This window comes from Triticum urartu, chromosome 5, assembly GCF_003073215.2.
Source record: "Triticum urartu cultivar G1812 chromosome 5, Tu2.1, whole genome shotgun sequence".
Taxonomy (NCBI): Eukaryota; Viridiplantae; Streptophyta; class Magnoliopsida; order Poales; family Poaceae; genus Triticum; species Triticum urartu.
In genome coordinates this window covers 108085786-108091989 of record NC_053026.1, presented here as the reverse complement: position 1 = coordinate 108091989, position 6204 = coordinate 108085786, and the positions used below count along the sequence as shown (strand labels likewise).

The 6204-nt window shown below is 40.3% G+C and overlaps 1 long non-coding RNA gene across 1 annotated transcript; it reads left to right on the top strand.

The window, feature by feature from the left end:
• Positions 1 to 1668: 1668 nt before the first annotated feature.
• Positions 1669 to 6204, top strand: LOC125508081. The gene is made up of 3 exons (XR_007283222.1): positions 1669 to 2717; positions 4945 to 5035; positions 5702 to 6204. It is a non-coding gene; the product is annotated as an uncharacterized LOC125508081 (long non-coding RNA).

The window sequence follows — 6204 nt, the reverse complement described above, 5'->3', positions numbered from 1 at the left end:
TCGTGCGAGCTTCTCCTCCCCTCGATCCGATCTTCACCTTCGCTCATGGTGGCCGTCAGCTGCCCTCCCGCCGGCGGCCAGCTTGACCTGCACGGCACTCGGTTGCCCACATGGCCCGCCTCCTCCCCATCCGGCACTCTGCACGGCACTTGTTGGCCGCCGTTGGGCTTGCTTGCGGCGCACAGATCGGGTCGCGCGCGACGGCTACATCATCGCCGGGATCTGTTTTCTCGTCCGACAGCGACTCCAACCCCAGCGCCCTCCTCCACCGCCCGCGTTTCCCCCACTCCCTTTGACTCCACGTGGCCGGTGGCGACGCTCTGCCCGGAGATCCGTGGCGAGCTCTGCAGCGTCTGCCAGCCGCATTTGGCCCTCCGTCCACTGTGCTCTGCCGGCCCTGGCTCGGCCGGGGTGGCCCTTGGCTCGTCACCAGACTCCTGTGTGGCTTGCTCTCGGCACGTCCTATGATGCATCCATCGTCGGGTTCCGCTGTTGCCCCTCTGATATGATAAATGCATCCACCCCTCGCATCCATTGGCTTGGGTACCTGATGGATTTGGTCTGGTCCGCCTACAGAGATGTTGGTTCCGTTGTTTGCACATGTATCCTGATGCCGGTTTCTCACCGTGGCTGTTCAAGTACCGCCTCGTGAAGGAGTGGAGAAGACAACGTGCTCTGGTTCTCCTCCAGGTCAGCCGACAACTTGTCGATTTGTTGCTCTTCCCTTACAAGGCATGACATCCCCTTCCTGTGGCTAACTCAACATACAGTCCCTTATGTTGAAGTAGTCTAGGATTTGCTATTTCTCTTCGGGAAATTATGTATAGTTAGTTCAATTACGTAAATATCTTCCTGACAAGGTTAGATTTAATTTCCCCACTCTGTGATTTGATTGATTTCTTGAATTTAGCCAAATACCTTGCTTGTGCTCCTAATTTTCCATCACTCTTTTTGTCACAGCATGGTCAAAACAATGGTGCCTTCACCCTTGCTTGTGCCTCAACCCACATGGTCATCTTTGAGACGTGGTATTCAGTCACATGACAGAGTTCTCTTTGTAAGTGATTAGATGATTTGGAACTCGCTCACTTGATGCATGTTCTGGAAGCTGCATCCACCACTGATTCTTCATGTCACTCGTGTGGGACTCTGTCATTTACTGATTTGAGTATATGTTGTGGGTTGATGTGTTGCAGTATCCTTTGAGGTCAGTGTGGTCTGTGGAAACTAGCGACATGTGCTGGAGCTTCTGTGGTAGTTTTTTTGTTGGCTTTTTGTGGTTGTTTTGTGTATCACCTGCATTGTTTCAGTACCTGTTCTTCCCTGGTCGTCCTTCTGAGTATTGGTGGTCGTGTTTTTCTGAGCCTATCAAGTTAGTTTTAGTTGACGCACTTTGAGGATTTTTTTTCCGAGTCATTAGTCTGTTATCTTTTTTCAGTATTGCATCAACACTAGTGTTTACATTAGTAGCAATATGGTTCAGATTGTGCCTCTTCATAGATGGTACGTAGCTTCTATTTCTCTTTTTGTTTGGGTGTTGTTACTGGTGTGTTGTGGTCCGTGACTAACATGTACATATATTATTATTTTATATATATGATATGTTATATTGTATAGGTATTAGTATGTATTTATTTATATATATATAATATTATATATGTATATCTATATATATATATATATATATATATATATATATATAATATATATATATATATATCGGTTATCTTTCAGGTTCAGTTTGCTGTGGTGAATTCTTCTTGAATTTGTTGCAGCAAACTTGTGGTCATGTATGGTTTTTAGTTTTGTAAGCATGCATAGTTTAGAAGTTAGAAGCCTCGTTCATGTATTGTTCTAAACTGAAAGTTTAAGTGACTTTTCCACCCATGGTATTGTGGTGGTCATAATAGCACACCTCACAATTATAGATGGCCAGATCTACAAGCCCTGAGCGGTGTGTTTTTTAGCCCCCTCTGTTTCTCCTGGGCATCAATCTATGCACAACAAGCTCTTCAGTGCTTGATGGCAAATAAAGGTTGCATCTTAGATAGTTGCTTGATTTGAATGAGCCATTTTGCTGTCAGCTAAACTGTTAAAAGTCAGATGTAAGATTATGTTTCTTGGCACATGAGTTATTTTTCAGTCAACGCGTGGCGAGTCCACTTCAAACTGATATATGCACTTTTTATTTGAAACTGAACCACCATGGTTTAATTTTATTTTCATTTGGACAAGTTACCCCAAGTATCATCAGTTCATGATGACTGGTTTGGTGTGGTGAATTGATCCTGGTGTTGCTTTAAGAGTTTTTTATGACACTGTCTTGTAAGGGAGTAAGGTCTGGTATCTATATGGCTATTATTTTATCTCTTACAGATTGCCATATATGACATGCTAATTGTTTTTAGCTCTTGATATAGTTAAACTTTTTTTTCCGAAACGAAGGCAAAAGATTTGCCTCATCCATTATATGGGAGGAGAATAGAGTTAAACTTTGGATGCACCAGTGCCTGATGCATATGTTTGTTTACTTGGTTTGAACTCTGAATGATATGTTGTTATCCTGATTGCATGCCTGATGAGTTGGTTCTGCTGGTATTTTGAGAAGGCAAGCTGTGGTTTTACTCCTGGCCCTGAGAAGGGTGAACTAGGCCATAGCGAGGGCGCCTTCAGGAACATCAAGTCAGGGTGCCTCACTTTCTATTTCAATCTGCAAGGTAATGAAGGCAAAAAAAAGTTTCTACTCGCCCTGTTCTTGCAACTAAACAGAGAAAAACTGTGTGGTTACTGAAGCATTATGGTTTGTAGTTACCGAAGCATTGCATTTGTTGAGAAAGTGTTCCTTATACCATGTAAGTAGGGACAAATACTATTTAACTAGGTACAATTAATATTTAACAAGCCACAATTGATCAAGCAGTCAATGCTTAAATATGCCCGTACTCTGTCGTATCCAGGATGGAGCTTTGCTAGCTTATGAGTTGGATTCTCTTTCGACTACACCTAAATATGACAAACCAACAGTAAATGAGCTCATTTTAAAAAACTGCAGTTTAAAGGAAATTATTACAATATACTTGCTAGACCTTCTCATTACACTCTTTCACTTTTTTGGCCTAATACTATCCTGTATAGACCTAATAACAGAAGACATGGGAAATGCTTTTGTAACATAATGTTTTTTTTGTTAGATGCTCTGTTTATTTAGTGTCGTTGATCCAAAAACTTGAAAGTGTAGAAATGTAACTGCATGGGACTATAGAACCAAGTATTTCTTGATTTGGTGATGCTTTATTCAGAGTTCTTGTGCATCAGATTGGAGTGTTACCACAAACATGTTATTTATTTCACTTCATGTGAGTTAATGCCAAGGCCTTTTTTGTGTCCCCTCTAATCATTGCATTTGTATCTTGATCATTGTATTAACGAAAAGCAAAATATTTCTCATGTTTTGCTCAGTGTGTCTACTTCTCTTCTTTATTATATTAACTATTTTTGGATGATATTTCACAAGAATGACATTGTTAGATTTAGATTTGTTAGGTTTCAACGCATTTGAATATGACAGTTATATGCCTATGCCTCTATGCAAGTTTTACCCAATGGTACATCAGTGTTTCACTATGAACGACTTCACTGATTGTTAGGAATATTTCTTATTTCACACTGAAGTGTTTATCAGTATGTTGGAAGAACATCATAGCCAATCAGAGAATGCAGGTGCTAGATGTGCTATAATTACTCATATGTTGGCTGGCAGACGTATGAGCTTTGATGAACCTAGCTTCAGGAAAGTCGTTCTATGCATTCCAATCCAAAAATAACTTCAGAAAACTGATTTTCATTTCTGAACATTATTCCGCTATCGTGGATATTTCCACTCTGTTTCATGTGTGATTAACATTTTTAGTTTGCTATTTCATTACTATCTCCACATAGACAGGTAGACTGGTAGATAGTCACTCAGAGTGTTTGATCCTCCTAATCACATCATATCCGTCTCTACCTGCGGCTTTGGACAAAAACGTCCATGCTCAATATAGCTGGTTCCCCCAAGTTCAGCAGTGACCGTATGATACACCAGTACGCAAAAGATATATGGGATATCATCCCCGTCATCATGCTCTGAATAATTTAAGCAGTTTACAGAAACCTTGAGTCTGTGAGGCGCAATCAGTCACAGATTTGCCTCGACTCCTCATTGGGAAGGTGTTGCTGCCCCAGCTTTGTGTAGGAACATGCAAGTTCTGACATGGACCTGAGAGCTGAGAGCATGTAGTTTCGTCACTCACTCGCTGATGGTTATACTAAATCAAACCAATTTGTGTCAAGCATCTCTATGAACAGGGAACATTTTTTTGGTAGAAATTCCAGATGAACTTGATAAGAGAGCAACATCAGGATTTTATGTTTGGAACTATTGAAATTATTTTGCCTTCTCTACTGATGGCACAAAGAACATGAAGAATACGAGATATAATAGATAGAGCAATGAATCTTAGCACCAAAAGATTACAGAGGACAGTTATCCCACATTTTGGCATGGTGATGTTACCGGACGGTGTTCTTCCATGCTAACTATAATGCACCCACATTTTGTAGCGACAGAGCTAGGACATACTATAAATCTATGATAGATGCAGAAACATGTTCTTCTATAAGCATGTGCTTGTAACATGGGCATACTAATAATTCCATCATGCTCCCTTCTCTCTCGCTCTTCTTTTGAAATCCCATTATATGAATAATAACATGAAAAGAATGGGCGTTTTCCAGAGCTTGGCCTAATTTAATATGTTCTTATGGTACTACAAAAATGTTAATATGTTACTACAATGTATTTTCCAGAAATCTCATTGTTCATTTACTGAATAATACTAATTGCTATCATTTTATTTTTCAGAATACCTCTAATTATTTTTAATGTGATATGTTTCATTGCAGGGTGATACGTATGAAGGAAAAGAGCCAGAGCGGCGCTTGGATAAAAGTCAGTGCTGGAATTTGTTTGGCATATGCGGAAATCTTGGTAAAGGTAAGTTCAGTCTTTCACTCGCTCACCATGTTTTTTTGGTCTGCATTATTTTTTTCTAATCTACATTTCAGGAGTGGCTATAGTCAATGCTTTCATGTACATGATTGGTATGAACTTCTCATCATAGCTTGGACATATCTCTTTTCACATGCGATCTTATTTACTTGAAAAATAAGTTATATACTCTGGGTAATAATTTGACGGTAGGCCATTTCAATAATTCTATTTGTTTCAGGCATTGGTAGATTGTGTTACAACTGAAGAGTTTCTTGTGCTAATACTTGCAGATCTCGACACACCCTGAACAATGAGCACATGTTGCCAGCCACATTCCACACATGATGTGTTCTTTTCAAAACAAAGATACCCTGATACATGACAAAGTTGTAGCGTTAATCTCAAAATTATGCTTCTGTAGTATGTAGTGTAGTATACACTATAAACCTAAGAGTGGGTAGCTTTAGCTTGCTTCTGTATTATGCTTCTCATTGATAACCTAGCCCATGCTTGATTATAATACACATTATTCCTGTTGAAAGCTATATTAAATCCTAACTTTTGACTCCTCTGATAATGAAGTGAAGGTGCAGAACCACATCTTCCATTGACTCAAAAAAACGTTTAAATATTATGATTTTTATAATGTTCTGAATGTATTTTTCTCAGGATAAGGACGCACACGACGGTGAGGTTAGTAGGGGCGTAACAAACGAGAAGGGCGGGCGTGGCAATGGCCATTCATGTGTCAGACGAAAATTGTACACCCACATGTGTGACGAGGCTGGACTTGACATATGCAACGAGCATGGTGATGAGGTGAGAGTTGGAAGCGTGGATGTACTTGACAAGGAGCAAGTAGATGCGAGCAAGCATGGTGGGCAATGTCGACGATGTTCACGCGAATGAGAAGACCAAAGAGGAAGGTGATGCATGCCTGTGCATATTTGTGGCGGAATGGACAGTTTGTGGGTAATTAGCCAGTGTCTTTGGACAAGTTGTCGACAGATAAAAGTTCTATAGTTTGGCTTGAGGAGTAACATAGACAGGCATGCTGGTGCTATAAGGCTATATCTCTCTTCGTGGACAAGAGCATACAATGCTCAAGTTTCATGGAAGTTTTTAAATTCCATTATGAGGCTCAATCTGAAATAAAATGGTGTCTTGCTTTA